The sequence below is a fragment of the Ursus americanus genome, chromosome 4 (genome assembly GCF_024610735.1).
Source record: "Ursus americanus isolate L20-20 chromosome 4, mUrsAme1.1.p, whole genome shotgun sequence".
NCBI classification, from domain to species: domain Eukaryota; kingdom Metazoa; phylum Chordata; class Mammalia; order Carnivora; family Ursidae; genus Ursus; species Ursus americanus.
In genome coordinates this window covers 88,487,183-88,508,567 of record NC_142130.1, presented here as the reverse complement: position 1 = coordinate 88,508,567, position 21,385 = coordinate 88,487,183, and the positions used below count along the sequence as shown (strand labels likewise).

The following is a 21,385-nucleotide window of genomic DNA, read 5'->3' as shown; positions in this document are numbered from 1 at the left end:
ATATATATGTTCATACGTGAGTATGTGTATATTATATTATATACACACACAGACACACAATGTAAAATTATTCAACCGTTTAAAAAAGGGAGGAAATCCTGCTATTTCAACATGGATGAAACCGAGAGACATTTTGCTAAGTGAAATAAGCCAGACATGGAAAGACAAATACCATATAATCTCACTTACATGTGGAATCTGAAAAAGCCAACCTCATAGAACCAGCAAGTAAAATGGTGCTTGCCAAGAGGGAAGGAGAAGATGCTTGTCAAAGGATAGAAACTTTCAGTTATCAAACGAGTTAAGTTCTGGGGATCTAATATATAGTACGGTGACTATGGCTAATAATACTGTATTCTACACTTTAAATTTGCTAAGAGAATAGATCTTAAGTGTTCTCACCACACACACACACACAGAGTTAACTATGAGGTGTGGATGTGTTTAATTAGTTCAACTGTGGTAATCACTTCACAATGTACATGCATATTAAATCATCACATTGTATCCCCAAAAGATATACTACCTCAATAAAGTTGGGGGGGAAAAGGAGTTTACAATTAAATAGGGGATGGAAAATATACATCAAAAATCTGTGTGTGTGTGTGTGTGTGTGTGTGTGTGTGTGTGTGTGTATGTATACAGAGAGAGATGTAAGCAACATGTAATAATTAACTAAAACTTTGTTAAATGCTTATGAATACATATGATCTGTATTAGCCAACTTCATCTTATGAACAGCTCTATGGGTTAAATAACATTGCTCTCCCATCTTACAGATGTAGAAACTAAGGCAACAGTATATACAAGTAGGAAATGGAAGAAAAGGGAGTCAATTTGGTTTTAGGGCACATGATCCTAACCTCATTTCTTCAGGATTATGAACTTACTGGAACAACCATGAAGTCGTTAGCCTGGTAAACCAAACAGGGTGGAGCTGGGAGGTGGGGAGTAAGGGGATACTGTTCCAAGCAATAAAAGCACTAGAAAACAAAAAGGAGGCAGAAAGGGAAACCAACTGTTTGTTTTTTTTAAAGTGTCAGAGCAGACCACAGAGGAAACTGAATGGGAGAAATACGTCTGACAGAATTTTGCCATATAAGTCCAAGGAGCTTTTACTTCTTCTATAAAAATGCAAAGCTTCCTGAAGTGTAAACATTTCTCACACAGAAGCCTGAAGTTATGTGTGTGTGGGGGGGGGGGGTGGGTGTATGTATAAAATATAACAGAAAGCCCAGAGCAGCAACAACAGAAAGAAAGAAAGAAAGAAAGAAAGAAAGAAAGAAAGAAAGAAAGAAAGAAAGAAAGAAAGAAAGAAAGAAAGAAAGAAAAGAGAAGAGAAAAGATAAAAGAAAAGAAAAGAAAAGAAAAGAAAAGAAAAGAAAAGAAAAGAAAAGAAAAGAGAAAACCAAACAAAAAATGAGGGAAGGCAGTAGTTCTATCCATAGGATAGGATTTCAGTGGCGTTCCTCAACAGAAAAGCAGGCACCTACCTAGGGCAAAGCAGAGAAGGGCGTGCTTCTGTCTAAGTGTCTGGCCTACTGCCTGGGAAACAGCAGGCAGGACTGTTGGCCTTGGAGGGCACAAAGCTCACTCACCAGCACAGCACTAGCTAAGGCAGTGGGTAAAGCACCTGCACTTCTTACAGGCACAGGGGAGACCACTACATAGACAAATATGGCCTGTACTGTCCTACATTATCAACAGCCTCAATTTATATTTCCTTTTAGTCCTTTCCCTATAAAGATACAATTGTTCCCTTCTTTTCCCGCTTTACATTATAATATATGCTTTACCCAAGTTATTTTAAAGCCTTTCATAAACATGTTGCTAGAATTACACAGTAATTTTCAGAGTGAGGCAAACACTCCTATATTTACATATAAAAAATAGAAAAACACGCAGACTAAATACTGAGCAATCAAGAAATAGGTAAAAAGTCATTTTTTAAAAGTTCGGATGAATGTTAGGATGGTTAAGCCAAGGGCTAGAATATGTTTGAGCAGAGTCTTTAACCTTTCTTCATTTCAGCTTCAGAAAGAGTGAATTATTGAAAGCTAAAGGAATAAATACCGAACCTTAATTTCAGTATTCACATTAAAATCTCAAATGTTGACATACTTAAAGTAGAAGACCTCTACAAATGTGTATTTATAAAATAGGAAGACCATTCTTAAAACATTTATTAAATGTCATTTCACATGGAAAAGAATTATATTGAAAGAGGTTTGGTATTTGATTTCCAATGTTTTATTATCATAAAGGGAGACTATTCAGAAAATATGAAACGATTTCAAAAAAATTTAAAAACATACTAACAAATACTAAAATCAGCAGTTTAAAAAAGGCTAAATTTAACAAGAGAAATAATATTTTTTGAGAAATAAAATTTCTAAAGTCTAAATTATTGGCATAATTTAAAATGTTACTTTATACTAAATAATTTATCTGAAACATCTTTAAAAATAGGTATGTTATACAATTCTTTCAGATTTCCTGAAGATTTGAAAATATTTTAAGGTTTTTTTTTTTTATGTTCTAACGTTTTTTTAAATTAAAGAGGGGAAGGGCATGAATGAAAACAAGTATGGGAGATGAAATGAGGCAATTAAAATAGACACTCATGGGGCGCCTGGGTGGCACAGCGGTTAAGCGTCTGCCTTCGGCTCAGGGCGTGATCCTGGCGTTATGGGATCGAGCCCCACATCAGGCTCCTCCGCTATGAGCCTGCTTCTTCCTCCCCCACTCCCCCTGCTTGTGTTCCCTCTCTCGCTGGTTGTCTCTATCTCTGTCCAATAAATAAATAAAATCTTTAAAAAAAAAAAATAGACACTCATTCACAGAAACAGGAATCTTCACAATTATGTAATTCAAATAATCAGCAGATTTCTAATATACCAAAACAGGGCTAATTTAGGATTTAATGACCTAAAGAGCAAAAGGAGATTATGAACATACAGTATCAGTTTTTCACTTAATTACTGACCACTGCCTCACAAAAATCTTGTAATCCTCTTACATAAATAAGGAAAGGTTACAGGAGGGGTGAGGGAGGGGTCAGGCAGAGGCCTGGGTGGTGCCACAAACACTCCACTGACCTAGGTTACTGGATTCATAACCCAAAAAACACCTGGTCTCAGTATTTTAAAATGTACTCTTGGTAGCGAAGGTATTTTACATAATGGAACATTTTTAAGTCAATCAGCCTCACCCCTCCTATTCCTTAAATTTACAATACTCCAGCAGTCCTAGGTTGTGGATAGCCACATTTTGCTGCCAGAGAAAGGCAAGCTGGTTGGAAGGTATCAGGCTAGAGAGGTAAGGCAACAAGAGAACTATTCTTTTCTCATATTTAAAAATTTTGGCTTGCATTTTAACAGGTCTATTGTCTACATTCAGTTCAATGAGTTCTTTCCCAATATGCAGCTAATTTACTTGAAATAGATTTTCATGGTACTAAGGTAGTGAACTTTAAATTCATTTCTTATAAAGAAAATTTTTTTTAATTTTGTTTGAAATCTGTTCAAAAGGGGGCACCTGGCTGGCTCAGTCACTGAAACATCCTACTCTTGATCTCAGGATCATGAGTTCAAGGCCCACGGTGGGTGTAGAGATTACTTTAAAAAAAAATTAAAATAAATAAAAATGTTAAAAAAGAAAGCTGCTCAAACGATTTAGTTTTAGGTTAAAGGGCTACAGGATGGAAAGGTACAGAATAGAAATTTTAAATTTCTAGAAATTCGGCATCAAGGAAATATTGAAAAGAAAGGAAAAACATCAAAATGTAAGAAAAGAATGAAAAAATAAAGGTATTTTAAACACCTTTAAAGGGTATAAAAATATCCTCAGGAACATAAAAAAATATGTAACTTACACTCTACTCATATTATGATACTATCTAGTATTTGAGTTATGAACAATCTGGTTTTAGGTATTTTTCTATGCACCTTTATCCCTCATCTAGAATAATAAAAATTAAAAGGACTCACTGAAAACTGTTGTCCCCACATCTTTTCCTTTTGGAGGTTTTTATATCTCCAAAAATTAAAAATTTAGAAACCCTTAAAAAAAAAATCAAAGGAAATCTTTCTCTTATTTAAAAAAAAAAAGTCTGCAATGAATGGAAACTAGAAGAGCCCACACCCATGTTCTATAGGGAGTCTTACAACAAATCCCACTCCTGTGAAAAGTGTTTGAGCAGGAGATGAACACAAAGCAGGAGCTGCCCTATAAGATTACACATAAAGGCAGGATGTACACAAAGCCCTTTTGAAACATACAGAAAAGGTACTGAAAGCCAAACAATAAACAGACAAAGGAACTGACAAATCCCAAACATATAGCCAACCTGATCAATGCCAAATTGTCATGTCTCAAGTCATGGGCCTCAAATGGGGCTTCTACATGTGCTGCTGTTTCAAGTAGCACGGGATGACCCATAAGGGACGTCTCGCTGGTAAGATTTTAAGACCGCACGAAGGGTAAAGAACCTGATAAAAAGGAGAACCTTATTACTAAGTTCAAAGAGACCTTGTCAACTTTCTGTCTGAAAAGCTGTAGTGAATATTCATGCTGTTCTCTAAAAAGGGAATAGGCATGCATCCCAGATTTTTGTTGTTGGGGGAGGCGGTGGTGGCAGGGGACAGAGGTGAGAAGGGGACAGGTCAGGAGTGACCAGTGGTGAGGAATCACTGTCAGGCCCAGCTGTCAGCACATTACTTGGCAACACTCACTGGCATTTCAGACTATTTGTCCATTTATTCCAGCTTACTTTCCACAAAGAGAAATGCCCCAGTAGCTGGCCTTTAGAGCTTCAGTCAACAGATTTTAACCTCTATTCTTCTAAATTATCCTTACGTTAATATTGGCAATGGGAGAGAATTCATCCCAGAGTAATAAAACCAAAACCTAGCTACAAAGTTAAAAAACAAAGGGCAGGAAACAAAAAGCCTTGAGAAAGGAATTTAAGAGATAAATGGAAGATAACTGACCCCTCCTGGATGCTTATTTCCACCTTTTGACCACCAACTAACTGCAGAGTAACCTCTGAAAAGTAAGTCATTAACCATAGCTTGTCTTTTTAAAGAAATCAGATTCTAGAGCACTACAGCTGCAGATAGAATAACCATTCATAAGGGTTCAATACAATAAATGAGCGACTTCATTTATTCCAGAAGGTTCTACATTCAAGAGGATCAATAAGAAAAAAAAATATTTCAAGGTACTGAAAGCTAAAAAAGTAATTCCTGGAAGAAGCATATAACGCAAAACTAAACAACAAACAATAGTGCTAAGAAACAGGAGTGGGAGAAAAGCATTTCAGATCAAACTTTTATTTTAAATACAAAACACGGAATTACAAGATGATCAGCCAAATAAATGAGATTATGCAAATTTAACTTATTTTGAACTCACATACTTTTCAGTACCCTCTCAAATAGAAATTAATAAGGACCCCAAAAAAGGAAATTTCACAGGTAATTATAAACATTTTGTCACATGGAAAAAATGTAATGATCCAGGTTAAACGGAGAACAAAATGTTGTCATCTGCATCATGTGGAAGTATACTGTCACTCAAAAAGAAACAATCTAAAGTCTTAGTTTTCTTCCAAATAAAAACTTTAGCTTCCACACATTACAGGCACACGCTCCCTTAAAAGAAAACATTAAAATAATGTTTCCATTATTTTATTTCTTCCACGCTGCAGCACATGAACTGGTATCACACTTGTCTTTAAGTCAACACACTGTACTGGTTTACCACTCTCACCTTTATCTCTAGGTAATTAACTTGTACACCTCTAAACACAGCCAGCAACCAAGCCTTGGTATTATCAGTTCACCTGCGGGAACAGTGGAAGGCTAAAGCAAAGGAAAGGTTTAGAGAGAGCCTTCAGCTTAAGGAAAAAAGTCAAGAAACCACCCAGAAAGCGCCAATGGTGCAAAATAACATTGCAACGCTGAACAGAGCAAGAAAGCACGAAGGCCTCCTGCCAGATTTTTAAGCCTGCTTCAACAAAAATAGTGCACCAGCTGCATCTGGATAAATTAAATATGGGTTTATAGATCATAGTAAAAGCAGAAATGAAACCTATGCATGCTGTGTTAAAAAAAAAAAAAACCAGCTGCTAGTATTTATAAAATGCTCTACATCTGAATGTATTCATCAACACTGAATTGGCTACATGGAAGCCTTGATAATGAAAACAACTGAGAACCCAGCAAACATTTCACATCTTTGACATCTTCACGGATGTACTGCCACAATGGATGGCAATATCAATTAGACCCTCCCGTCCAACACAACTAATTCCCGATGCCAGCAAGTGGAAAACTCAATGGAGATGCGTTTTAATCCCTTAAAGAGTGTTTTGCTAAGAACAGTTAAAGCGTTTGCCCGATCAGGAGATAAAGGAAATCTGCACAGGGACATATTGCTAATCTGATCCACACAGAGATGCTGGCTGCCTCCCGCTATAGTTGGAGCTTATTTACCAATGTGTAAAGAATGGGCAAAGTCCAAATGAAAAAGCCTGACCGCAACATCAATGAAAAGTCACTGAGTGTCATGAATGAGAGCAAAGGACAATGCGGTCACTAATAAAACCAACTGCGCCCTGCTAGGTGACCCAGGACTTCTAATGCAGGATAAGATTTATCACCACTAGGAAGTTTTAGGACTAAAAAACCGTTCAATAACATTAGCATCACTAAAACACTAAACAGACTGTAGCTAACAGAAAACCAGACCGTTTTAGAAGGCAACAGATCCATGATTCAAAACTAATTTCACTTCACTTGACTGAGATACACTGAAATATATTTAAGCCTTTCTCAAAGGCTGAAAAGAGTCGTGGTCATCATTTGCTGAAGATTTCACTAATTTCTTTAAGTAGATCCAGCTGTACCACTTAAGTACAGAGAGGATGTTTGGAAGTTTCTGTTAGAAAGAATCACAAATACAATGTGATGTGGAATAAAGCTGCAAAAGAAGAAAATCCCAGATTTTCTCAGTTTCACATTCCCTTTAAAAAGATTCAACTTCTACTTATAATATGAAAAACTTGGTAGAAGCCAATTTTATAGTCAAAATGTGGATCGCAGTTCATCTAGAATTCCAATTTAGGCACGTCTGCACGCTTAAAGTTGACTGTATTTAATTTCAATGTTGCGAAATCCAGTAGTGCTACTGAGCTCTATAATTCCAAACAACATTCAAAAGATTTTGAAAAGATAACTATTGTTACTGAGGAAAGAAAAGTTAATTCATTCAATATGCACTTCACTGAATAACATTCCTCTAGATGTGGACATTATAAAACTAACCCTTCATTCCCTCTCCAACAAAGCTTTTCTTATTTTCTGGACATCCCAACTTTTAAACGGATCTTACACAGTTTCTGTCTAAGGGAAATTTTACTTGAGAATGTGAGCCAATTTACTTAAGGTCAACTCAGCTTGGAAACTCACCACAAAGGAATGAAGAAAAGCCTCAAAATAAATAAGTATATTATTGCAGATTTCCAATATTATTAGCCATATAGCAAAGAGAGACCTGTCTCACACTGCTGGTGGGAGGGTGAACCCTAACAACTCCTCTGGAAAGGAATGTGACAACATATGCATCAAGAGGGGGAAAAATGTTCTTACCCCTGTACCCAATAATTCAATTTCTGGGAATCTGCCCTAAGGAAATTATCCAAAATGCAAAGATAGATATCCAAAAGGTGTTCGCTGTGACTTTATTTTGAACAATTAAAATCTGAAATAATCTTAAATGTCTGATAGTATAGGAACATTATTAATAGTATAGGTAAATTGTGATGTTATAACGAATCTATGGAATGAAATATGTGATCATTAAATTAAAAATGCTCATCAAAAAAAAAGTTTAGAACTTTAGACATATTATTATGTCCACCGTGTTGTTCTTTTCCAAAAATGCTCTGAGAGAAGAAAATATACCAAAAAATTAAAAGTTGGATTAAAAGTTGTAAATAGGGGTGCCTGGGTGGCTCAGTGGGTTAAGTATCTGCCTTCGGCTGGTGTCATGATCTCGGGGTCCTAGGATCAAGACCCAAGGAGGGCTCCCTGCTCAGCAGGGAGTCTGCTTCCCCCTCACCCTCTGCCCTGCCCGCAGTTCCTACTCTCACTGGCTCTCTCCCTCTTTCATGAATACATAAAAAATCTTAAGGGGCGCCTGGGTGGCACAGCGGTTAAGTGTCTGCCTTCGGCTCAGGGCGTGATCCCAGAGTTCTAGGATCGAGTCCCACATCGGGCTCCTCCGCTGGGAGCCTGCTTCTTCCTCTCCCACTCCCCCTGCTTGTGTTCCCTCTCTCGCTGGCTGTCTCTATCTCTGTCGAATAAATAAATAAAATCTTAAAAAAAAAATCTTAAAAAAGAAAAGAAAACTAAGTGAAATCACACGAAAATGGTCATGTTTCACTTACTAGCATGTTGAAAGCAGCTGATTCATAAAGCTTCCAGGATAACTCACCCATTTTTTACGAGCTTTGCAGAGAAATACTTGACCAATTAATGTTTAAAATCACCTTTTATGTTCAGAACATCTAAAATCCTATTTTTTATATTTTCTTCCTGTGTGGCTATATTTCAATAGGTAAGATCCAGAAATCTAACTGAAAATGTTACTGTACTGAACAGAATAGAAAACAGAAATGTATACAGTCACCCCATCTATCTGAAATTCTAATAAAGCTGCTCAGCATTAAATGTCACTCTGTATTACAAGCTGAGTATGTTGCTTCAGTGGGCTCCGCAACAGCACTGGCAGCAGTGAGACCACAAGTCATTCTAAAATAAAAGCAAACCTCTATTGATTCTCACAACAGGTTAGCAAAAATTCACTGAGCGGTCACCAAGCAGGGCACAGAGGCCAGAAGACAGATGATCGACAGTTTAAAGCCATCAGATGGAAAGCATCCAGGGAGCACCCAGCTCTGGGACTTACTGCTTCTGGGCCTTTTGTGAGTTGCTCTGGCTACTTCTGAGCCTTAGATTCTTTATCCATAAAATGCACGTCACAATAGCACCTAACCGAAAAGGCTCCTAATGACGAAGAAACTCTCCCTACCACATTTTAATGAGGTTCCTCCAAGCCCTCTCTTGCCTAGGCCTTGGCTTTGGCCCCGTCCTGTCTTCAGTCTGCCTAGCTCAATTTTAGCAAGAATCCTGCTAAGTCAGTTTCATGAGAACCCCTCTCCCCCGATATTTGATCACACCCAGGATGTGATCAACTTCCTCATCCCCAACCTTTGATGGGTGAGTTTTTGGCCTGTCTGTAGCCAGAATCCCCCCCTTGATGTCTCTCTCCTCTTAGTAATTTTCCCTCCACTGACCCTCTTCGCTCGGCTCCCTGGCTATAAACCCCCACTTGTCCCTGTGTTCAGAGGTGAACCCAATCTCTCTCCTCTATTACAATAGTCTTGAATAAAGTCTTCCTTACAATTTTAGTAAATGTCAGAATAAATAAGGAGGATTCAGTAAGTTTTAATGTAAGTAAAAGGCTTAAAACAATGTTTTATGCACTTTTGTTCAGTGACAATTGTCAGACAGTAAACGTAGCACAATAACTACCTGTTTTAATGTTACACTGCTCTGCTTAAATAAAATGACTATTTATTACATGACAGTTATGTGATAAACATAAAAATCCAAAGACAGAAAGATATAGGTCCTGCCTCAAAGAGCTCACATTTCAAGCAGGAACAGAGAGCAAACAAATAATTCTGGCACCGTGTGCTTCACACAACAACGGACAGCAGGTCAGGGTACAAAGGCAGCAGAGAAGAGAAAATGATGAACGGAGCATGGTAGAAAGGTCAGCAGCCAGCAGATAGGCTTTGGAGAATGGAGATAAGTTTGCAGAATCACTGCCTAGGTTGAGAGTGAACACTCGGGAAGGAAGCGATCCCAAGGACAAGGGTTAAGGGTGGAGCTGGCACTAGACCCTGTCCCACTGACAGACCTGGACAAGACAGGTACTTAAAGATTTCACAGGAATGTGTCAGGACCAGATTTACCTTTTCTAATTTACTTTGCTCCCTCCCCACCAGGTAACAAAGCTACTGGATTTGGGGAGGGGCCAACTGAAACCCAAATAGGCGCACATTACAGAACTGGCAGGAGAAAAGTAGACAGTACACATGGAGTACAAAACTGAAAAGGGAAAAAATTGAGCCTGAACAGTTTGTAGAAACACATCAAGCAAAGACATCCAAAATTAATGTCAACATTAGGCAACCATGAGTATTTTATTTATTGCACAACTACTACAGATTGGTAACTATTTACTAGTGAACTATTCTTACCAAAGAATTGAATTTACCTACCATCTGCAGATTTCTGCCCATGCTGCCTCTCTGTCCTCCCTTGCCCTGGCTAATAACTCTTGCCATTCTAAACTTGGGCCCCCTGTCTTGTTTAAACCCTAGAATGGTTTAACTGAATCTCTGCTCTCGTTTCTTTTGCCCACTCTTAGCTTAGGACTGATTCATGTTAATTGCTTGTTTACCATCTGTTTCTTACATCTGTTACATGGTTTGGCTTACATAAAAGGCATACAATGTCCAGTGAATGAATGGGTTTTAGAATGAATGAAGTAAATACTGAGAATTCCATGTGATCACCCTTCTATCTTCACGGGTTACCTGCATAGATTGAGAACTAAACAAGGAGTCTTTCCCCAGGGAGCTTCCTGCTAGAGTGTAGTACTGCAAATGTTCAGGAACCAATTTCAATTCAAAAAACACACACAAAGAAAAAAACAAACAAAAACAAAAAGAGAGATAATTTTAAAAGCTGACTCTGACTCCAAATAATGTTTCAAGGAATTCAACAGAAGTGAACTACTATTTTCCTAAACTTCACAGGATTATATTAGTCATGTAATTTTCTAGTCAGCGATCTGGAGTTCTGACAGAAATATGTAAAATATAGTCCAACTAATGAAGCAGATGCTTAAACATATGTCTTTTTGAGTAAAAAAAGTCTATGAATTAGAACATTGATGACTTTTTTTACTTTAATAACATACACAAGGTGGCTTTTTTTTTTTTTTTTTTTTTTTTTTTTAGATAAACTAGGTAATCATATTCCAGAAATGTGGTATTTTGGGGGCAACAATAAAAATGCTTAGGAGTTGTTCTTTATCTACACCCAGCACAGATTTTTCTTAGAAACAGTCTTTATTTCTTTGGCCTTAAAAATCAAACAAGTTCAGTTTAACATCAGAGGCTTCCCTGTTTATTTACTCAGAACCAAAGTAGGTTATCACTGTTTTTTAAGAACCTTTTAAAATAAAGGCGGTTGTCACAGCATGCCAATTCAAGTTGTATGATATAATGAGGGCTACTGAATAACATTTCATAATCCACTGACAACTGTCCCTATCTACATATCTGGAATGCTGTCCTGAGCAAGTCATCTCATCTGTTCTTAAAAGTTACTCGTTTCCAGCTGGAACTGATACTAACCCTTTGAGTTGGTAAACATAACAATGTAACAGAAGAGACCACCCTGTGAGAAAAAATCAGTCCTGTTCCCCGGAAAAACTACCAGCCCTACTCCAAGTTCTACAAATTAGAAAAAAATCAAAACTTAAATATATCACAGATTATCTCATACTAAAAAGGAATCAGTCCCTATAAGCATCCCAACGAAGGAAAGAAATTGTTTAATTACTAAGGTTAAAAGTCTTTAAACTTAACTAAGTATAAGACTGACCAGCTATTGTTAAAAGAAAGTGAGTATTCTGTAAAATATACATGAAGCATGTCCAAATGGTGCTGAAAAATCAGCCATATTGGCCACTGACAAAACAACCCAAATGAGCTAAAGAGAACAACTTTACCCATAAACACACAATGAGAGTCTAGGAAAACTGGAGAGTCTAGTGGCTGGCTCTAGGGTCAGATCTGCTCACTTATTAGTTCTAGGACTCTCTAATTCATTCCCCCTATGTGAATAATCTCATTCCGATTTTATTAGACAGCACTCATCTTCCCTGTAGTAGTTAACAACCAGATCATCCATCCTGAAATTTAAGATACAAAATAGAAAGAGGGAAATGAAACAAAATTTGAGTTCAAGGCAGTCAGGCAACAGGCAAATGGATTCAGACTTCCCAGTCCCAGAGAGCAAAACGTGTCACTGTAAACAGTAACTCTACCCTGAAAGTGGAGAGGCCAGAAAGATAGGCAGGCAAGCACTTAGCACAGTTCAATTGCCTTGCCATTAACTTAGCCATCTATCCAGACTCATCACTGTGTACTAAAATTAGGACCCAAGAATGCTTTTATAGCATACCAGCTGCTAAGAACATTAAGAGAACAAATTTCAAAATATGTATCAGAACCTGAACCCAAAAAGAGAAAAAGCAATGTATGTTTCTAGTGTCAAAAGCACAAACCAAGAAAAATGAGATGTTAATAACACCTTGCTTTTATATAGCACCTATCTGTGAAGCAGCTCAAATATTTTTGCAAATTAAAAAAATATCTAATTATAGTACTTCTAACAACATCTCTGTGAAATAGGTAAAATGTAAATATACTTCTGTTTAGCTACTGAAGAAAAGTAGAGGCATATTTAATCACTCTGAAAATTAGATTCCTGATCGAGCTGAGTCCAGTACTTCCAGCATCCCAAGTCAAAAGCACTCTATAATGCTAACAATGTAAAATATAAAAGTGAACCCCACAGTTACCTGTGTTCAAGAACTCAACTCTAAGAATCAACAGGGCAAAACTGGCTTTAGTTTTAGAAGGAAAACATTTTATTTAATCTGTTGAATCTATTTTTTTTTAGGAGTAAATTGAGAAACTATCATTATTATTATTAAAGCCACTTGACATTTTTCAGAAATCACAGAAAAAGTTAAAATTCTACTTTCACACTAACCAATATAAACTGAAGCTTTATGTCTCATTCAAAGGACAAAAGGAATTTAGTTTAAAGTGCAAGGTCAGGGGCGTCTGGGTGGCTCAGTCATTAAGCGTCTGCCTTGGACTCAGGGCGGGATCCCAGGATCCTGGGATTGAGCCCCACATCAGGCTCTTCCGCTGGGAGCCTGCTTCTTCCTCTCCCACTCCCCCTGCCTGTGTTCCCTCTCTCGCTGGCTGTCTCTCTCTGTTAAATAAATAAATAAAATCTTTTAATAAATAAATAAATAAATAAATAAATAAATAAATAAATAAATAAATAAAGTGCAAGGTCAACATACAGGAAAAGCACACTGGCCTGGGAAACGATGAGTCAACTAATACTTGCAGATCTCAGGTACTTGAAAGAAAATTTTATTTTGCCTCAAAAAAGGAATTAAATTGTCTCACTATTTGGCAAGGACAAAAGATCACCTGTAAGTGTTTTATTTATACTTTTTAAGAGCCATTATTATGGGGTACCTTTAAAAGCCGGTATATGATTACAACATTAAGGCCACTTCCTTAATATACTGAATATATCTAACTCCTCTCGAAGCCAACTCTTGGTGAAATAATTCTTTCTTCCCTTCAATACTATTTAGATAAGGAACAGCCAAAACAGTACAGGATGACTAAACCTGAACTTGCTACAGGAATTTCCAAACAGATAAGAACTTAAGAACTTTGCAAATACACCCCTATTTGAAAGACAAGAGAAACTTGGAGAAAGTAGCCAATGAAAGTATGAGCTCCTTTCTTAAAAGGTAAACTCTTCAATGCTAAGTCTGTCTTATAAATTCTATTCAGCCCTTGGCGTCTGTGGTAACGCCAAGAGGGAAAATGGCTTCGTCTGTCGCTATCCAAAGCAACTCACTTTAATGAAATGATATGATGTCTAGAATTTGCTTCAAAAGGATCTGGAGTGGGGCCTGGAGGGACAGATGGAACAAAATGGGCCAAGAGTTAACAGCCACTGCAGCTGGATAATGGATATGGTTCATGGGGGTTAAACTCCCCCCACTTTTGTAGGTGTTGGAATTTTTCATAATGAAAGGTTAAACGGAGAAAGAGAAGAAAGCTGGTTTTTTAAGAAAGTGTCTCTGAACCAGCCGATTTTTGTAAGCCACCAGCTCAGGAGTTACTCACCTGAGAATTCAAAAGGAAAGAATATAACTAGCATGTAAAAAATTCTTTAGAGTTATAAAACAATCGAAATAACCCTGTAGTTTTCTGTTCACACCAGAGTAAAAAGTGGACTTAAGAAATCACCTGTCTCTAGCTTGGTAAGTTTTCTCCCGTTTATGTCACTGCAATTAAGTGTGATTTAAGAGAATGACCGGTTATTTTTTTATTTCATCCTAACAGACACTTTTTCTGAAATTTAATCAAAGGGAATGATGGGATACCCTACAGAAATTGTTTCTACCCACAAATCCAGACTTTAAATAAAGCTTAGCAAATTTTAAACCATCCTTCTCATCCGTTTCTAGGAGCTTACCTTAGACCAAACTAAATAAAGCTCATTTTTTAACATATTACCTATATCTTAATAAATATTCTCATAAATCATGCTATTCCATCTTTGGAAAACTTCATTCTTTTGGATCCTGCTAAGAACTGCAACACAAAAGAGACCAAAGTCCTGACTGCCTTTTATTCAGCAGACTCGGTAATTCAGATGAGAGCCATCAAGATCTCTTTAGTCTCCATAAATGACTGGAGACACTTGACAGTGAAGATTAACGTCTGACCTGTGAGTTGACCTTAACAATGGACACTTTTCTTAAAGGAGATACATGCCAGATTAGATAAGTAGCCACATGGAAACTCAAAGTTATTACTGAGTCACATTTCTTTAGGAAGTTATCAGTGTGCTACTAACACAGAACTAATCCAAATCCTTTATCAGAACAGAGAAAATTAAAATCTCGATGGGAAACAAAGAATAACTCGAAGGGCTCTCATCAGTCTCTAACAGCTATTACATGGGGACTCTTTCTCTCTTTGATCCAGGCAGCCTTACTTAGAGGCATCTGCTTCAACAGCAAACACGCACATTATTTAAGCTGTCACTCTGCACACACTCCTAACCTCTTTGGCAGAGTGAACGATTCTAAAGTGGATAGCAACCGGAACAACTTAAATAGAGAAATTCATCAAAACTCAAAAACTGGCCACTGAGCTGAGTCTACACTCAGTATTTCAAAATATTTGGAAATTACATTAAGTACCAGGAGTAATTCCAAAGAGTTTAATAGGTTAATTCATGTCATCTGCACGGTAACTTTTACAGCCCCAATCAGCGCTCTTTATAAACAGACACAAAAAGTACCTTTTAGTAACATAGAAAGAATGCAATCTGTGCATTACAGGAGACAAACCAGTTCTCCGATCTGTACTGAGACAACAAATATTTCATGCATTCACCTCAGCAGGGAGGATTTCCCTTGCATTGGGAAGGGCCAAATAGCTCAAGATTCAGCCGCGTTGCCTGAGCTCAGAGGGAAGATGATTAATGATTCAGAAGAACAAGGAATGGTGAATGTGTTCGGTGGCTTGCCTACAAAAGATCAGCTGCCGCCTAAAAATGCTTCAACCTTAGATAAAGCAGGCACTTGAGACATAGGTTCAGGCAGGGGCTAAGTTCTTGAATGACTCACATTAAACTTCTCCAGGGTATCAGTCACAAAAAGATGATAGGACTAAAACCAATTTATTATCAAGTTCTTGACTTTCAGGTCATTCAAAAGACAGTGCAAATTCCAAGACAGGAACAAGTGATCTCTGAGCAACAGAAAACGAAAAAAGGAAAAAGGGAGGGGGGGAAAAAAAGTAAAAGAGCTTCATTCTCCAGGAGCTGGAGTCTGAGAATCACGTCCGTCCCTTAGTTTTCAGGCCTACACCTTTCACCACTCTTCTGCTTGTTTCCGTTCTTGCTGTGGTCAGAGAGGGGACAGAAAGAGGGGGTAACGTTTGTGACTGAGTGAACAGCTCATATGGAGGAGTCCAGACTGGAGAAAAGAGAAAGAGAACAAGGAAAATTACAATTCATCTTCTATTACTTATCTGTGTCACCTACGCCCCATAGAATTGTTGGTTCACAACACTGGAAGTGAAGGAAGAGATAACGGCGAAAAGGAGAAAAATAAGTGATTGCAGTAGAACTATCAACATGGCACTGTTCAAAAACTACATGGAGAAAAGAAAGAAGGAAAAGGAATTATAGTAGGGTATATAATAAACATGATCAGTAGTGTTCCTGAGTAGCCAGACAGAAGATGATCTCTGCCTTGCTTGTATTTAATACACATTTTTCAAATTTTCTAGGAAGATCATTAAAAAAAATTTTTTTACAGCAAAAATTATCACCCAAAAGCAGTTTTTCATTTAATATAAGCAAGGTGCTATTTATAGGAACTACTCTATAAAATGGTCTCAAGAGAAGCTACAGAAGGCATTACAATGAAAAGAACTACTTTATTATTGTTAGAAGTCTTTGCCCACTAATTCAATAAACGTTTGTTAAGAAGCTATCATGTATTTGATCCACTATCGGCTGAGGTCCCAAAAATGGTAATAAAGACATTCACTAGTCAGTTCTCATTTCAAGGGGCTTGAGAGCACAGGCTGCAAACCTTCCTGCCCCACTTCCAACTCTGAACACCCCTCAAAGTAGGAAACCTTTCTGTAATGTCACTATATCCAAAAATATACTCCAACAGACAATATTATTATCAAAATATTTGTTGCTCTTCCCTTAACAAATCCTTCCCTACCTGCCCATCCCCCCAAGGGAGTACACCTCTTGTCCACTGAGGCCATGCTTGACCAAGTGACTTGCTCTGGCAATCAAGTGTGAGTAGCAGTGGCATATGCCACTTTTGAGCGGAAGCGTTGGGAACCTTGGGGAGGTTCTATCATGGCTCTTTTCACTCCTTCATACCGGGTCCTGGAATGAAGCCCACAAAGGGCATTAACGTGAAATTACGTAAAGTTTTGTTGTTGTAGTTTACGGAGATTCAGGATTGTTACCATAGAGTAATTTAGCAAAAGAGGACTAATTCATATGCCCCTGACAAAACTTCTGACACACAGAAGAAAGCCACACCCCAATGGGCAGGAGGTAGAAGAAAATAACCTTCTCCCTAGCTGTGCCCACTCCGCAGTTTATAACTTAATCTTGTAAGAGACAAATGATAACACTTTGGCCCCTACACTGAGCAGTCACTTGCCCACTGCTTATTTTGTTTTGCTTCATTTTCTCCCCAAAAGTCTGGGCAGGCCAACCTGCTGCACTTTAAGTATGTGGAGACCACCTCTCATTCAACCCTTAGACATATGAAATTCCCTTCCTTGAAAAAACCCTCAAAAAATGGCGCCAATGAAAATACTCCACAGGACACAAGCTAGCAAGAAATGTCCAGAGGAATGAAATCTACCCCTTCCCTTTGAAATAAATGGACTCTAAGAATCATTATGTTCTACACCTGAACCTGATATAACATTATGTGTCAATTATATCTCACTGTTTAAAAATTAACTGTTATTTTTTAAATTAGAAGATTATCTGCTTTAGAAACAAAATGCAAAAGAATATTATATCTATTAAACAACAGGCTGCTGTGAGGACAGCAGGCCAAGCTAACTAGAACGCGCCTAAAATAAAGAGATTCAAGTATGAATAAAGATCCACCATAAAACACAAAAAGGAAGAGTCACTAAATTAATAAAGCACCATTTCAAGGAAAAAGCTACATGTGATATAAAAAAAATTTATTTTCATAAGATGTATAATCCACAATGAAAACAACAGTTGTAAAACTTCACACTCCCCATACTATAACATGAAAACACATATAGCAAAAACAAAAGGCAACCTCCTTGTACTTACTGGTTACAATGCAGAAAGTAATAAACCTTAAAACACAACTAAGAGGAGTTCCTAATTAACACAGTAGCCAAACTACACGTGAACTGCCATAGGACAAGTGTCACAAAAACCTATTCGCTTAGGCAGCAGCAACCTGGTACACACCAGAATTCCAGGGCAGTGCGGAGTTAAAAAGGAAGCAGAGTTAAGTCATAAACTCGAGTGTTTACAATTTAATGGGGAAAAAGAAAACACAAAAATACTATGCATCTACATATATATCAAGGGGAACATACACTTATATGAATAACACACCTGGAACACAAATATTTACACAATAAAGCTATATAAATGCTTTGGCTTGGGATTCAGGAAGCACTCTAAAAAGAGTAAACATAAGAGGATAAAATCTCATAATCTTCCTAATTATAGGATAAAAATAATCTATGGTATGCAATTTGGTAGGTAAAGAAAAAGTACTCTTGGGCAAGAAATGTTTAAAATCATATGCTGTTCTCATGTTCACCCCTTCAGGAATCATACACCAACATATTTAAGAAACAAATGGAATACTCTGACAAACGTCAAATTAAAAACCTTTTTTAAAAAATTTAAATTCAATTTAATTAACATATAGTGCATTATTAATTTCAGAGGTAGAATTTGGCGATTTACCAGCTGCACTAAGCCCTGTGCTCATTCTAAGGCGTGCCCTCCTTAATGCCCATCCCCCTGTTACCCCATTCCCCACCCTCCTCCCCTCCAGCAACCCTCAGTTTGTTTCCTAGAGTTAAAAGAGTCTCTTATGGTTTGTCGCCCTCTGTTTTTGTCTTATTTTTCCTTCCCTTCCCCTATGTTCATCTGTTTTGTTTCTTAAATTCCATAAAATCTTTTCTTTTTCCTATATCCTTAAATTCCTATCTTCTAAGGAAATTATCTTCAAATTTTTGTTAACCTAGAAAATGTTCTGTAAACAAAACCTCACACGAGCTCAAGATATAAAAGCTAAGCTGCTCTAAGTGTAGGTTGGGCCACAGGAAGACAGCAGTTCCACAAATGGTTACCCAGTACCAATGACCAGTACCATGAGCCAGGCACAGGGCTATGGGTAGGGAATTTGAGAAGGGAACAAAACAGAGTCCATGCTCTTAGGGAGCTTATATTCTAGGATGCGGAGACAGCTAATAAATAAGTAAACAAATAAATATGATCATTTCACATACACAGACCCACTCCAAAGAAAATGAGGTAGGTGATGACCTGAGGTGGTATCTGGGGTTTCTTCATGAGCCTGGGTTGTCAAGGAAAGTCTCTCTAAGAAGACACTGGGGTATTTTCTCGGTGGCTCCAGAGAATGTTCAGCCAATGCAAAGATCCAAAGAAAGAAAGAAAAGAAGCTGTTCAAGGAATAGAAAGAGGCCAGGTTAGCTGGTAGAAAGTAAATGAGGGCAGTGTAGAAAGGAAATTGGAGAGGCAAGAGAGGCCAGACCGCAAGGAACTCTTAAAGTGAGGTTTGGATTTTAAGTGTGGGAAGTCTTTGAAAGGTTTTAAGCGACAGAAGAACATGATCTGATTTATGCTGTGAAGTTACTGTGGGGAACAGACTGCAGGTAAACAGGAGTGGAATCAAAAAAACCAGCGAGGAGGTCATGGCAGATACTCATGTGAGACTGTGGTGGTGGCCGGGACTAATGTTTTAACTGTGGAAGGGATGAGGAGGGGTCAGATTCAGGATGTATTTCAGCCAGAAAGCCTACAGAACCTAACAATGGAGTTAGACAGAAAGTGAGTGGAAGAGAGGAATAAAGGACAGCTGTGACACTTCTGTGCTACACACCTGCATGGCTAATGGCACCACTTAGTAAGATGAGAAAGGCCTGGGGTATACAGATTAGGGTAGGGACAGTATTAAGAATTCTGTTTTGGGGCACCCGACTAGCTCAGTGAGTGGAGTATGCGACTACTGATCTTGGGATGGTAGGTCTGAGCTGCACCTTGGGTGTGGACATGACCTAAAAATAAAATCTTAAAAAAAAAAAAAAAAAAAGAACTGTTTTGACCATGTTAATTTTGAATGGCCTATTATTAGCTACTCGAGATCTGCCTAGCAGGTGCCCGGCTGACCATCTAAGTCTGTAGTTATAGGGGGAAGTTGGAGCTATAAACGCCCACATACTTGCCCAGCTCTTCCCTACTCTCCCACTTCTATATTCCCATGGCAAACCCTTTAAAAGCCTTCCTGGAATTCCCAGTGCTCTTCAGAGCAGTGTGAAAACTTAATGCTTATCTCCAACTTGCTACCTAAATTTGCCTGTTTGCATAGTGTGACCAGAATAATTAAATGTTAAGAAAATGTATTACCTAACAAAACAGCAAAAACGAAAAAAAACAAACAAACGTAAATCACATTTGCTCACACCAAAACGAATTACAGATGGTTTAAAGATTCCAGTGAAAAAATGAAACCATGAAAGTGTATTAGGAGAAAATCAGGGTTAACATTTTTAAATCGTGGAATTTTCTTGTTTAACATCATGGGAAAGAAATCCTTACAAATGGAAAATAATGATGGATGAGGGGTTTAAACACTTCTATAAAAGAACAATCCCACAAATTTTAATAGCAAAAATGAAATTGGTCAAAGTATCTGAAGCATTTGACATAGGGAATTAAAATCCCGAAGTATAAGGAGCTCACATAAATTAATAAAAAAGATTAAGTCCAGAAGAAAGCATGGCAAGGACAAGGGCAAAAATTCAAAAGAGAAGAAATATAAATGAGCAATTAACATAGGAAAAAAAGTGCTAAGCTTCTTATAGTCAAAAGAACGGAATTAAAACGAGGAGATACTGTATTTCACCTATCAAGCTGGCAAATATTAAAATGGCAATGAGCGTAGACGTGGAGCCTGGGCAGTAATTACCAAGCCCTTTCTGAAGGTAATTTGGTAAAGTGTATCAGGAGTCTTACATTTTACATACTCTTTGACCTACCAATTCCACTTCAAGGAATTCAGGGGCTATTTGAAAGATTTAGTTATAAATTATGCTTATCGGATTAGGATTCTCTGTACCTAAAAAAAGTTGCTTCAGAATTACATCTGATGACACAAAAAGATACTGCATAAAAAACTTAGGTAATAAAACCCTATGGTCAGGATAATATGTATCAAAGTATCTTTGTATCAGGAGATCTCTAATAGTAAAATTGCAGGATGCTAACAGAGGTTGTGTCTGGAAAGATTAAGGGTTCTTTATGATCTTCTTCTTTTGTTATAATGAGCACATATTGTTAGATAATCAAAACTTTGAGGGAAAACAAAATCAAAAGTCCTAAGCATAAAAGAGATATTGAATGGAAATTACCAAAAAAATTAACAGAGTATCTTCATATGATAAAATTATAATTTAAGGAAATTTCTCTTTGAGAACAGAAAATTTTCTGTATTTATCAACTTTCCATTGTGAACATGTATTACATTACTCTTATTTTTTACTTATTTTTTAAAAGGTAAAACAAACTTTTAAAAACTAAATTATTCCCAATCCTCTTTCACTACTTAATTTTAA

The 21,385-nt window shown here is 37.4% G+C and overlaps 1 protein-coding gene across 5 annotated transcripts in view; it reads right to left on the bottom strand.

Moving 5' to 3' along the window:
- ITSN1 (intersectin 1) overlaps nucleotides 1-21,385 on the bottom strand; it is a 214,813-nt gene that overhangs the window by 165,074 nt on the left and 28,354 nt on the right. The window contains exon 1 of one of the 5 annotated variants that reach the window (XM_087861772.1): nucleotides 10,673-11,039. The exons of the other annotated variants lie outside the window; for them this stretch is intronic. The gene's annotated coding sequence lies outside the window, so the exon portion shown is untranslated. Of the gene's footprint in view, nucleotides 1-10,672; nucleotides 11,040-21,385 lie in introns of those variants that run through there. 5 annotated transcript variants of the gene reach the window in all.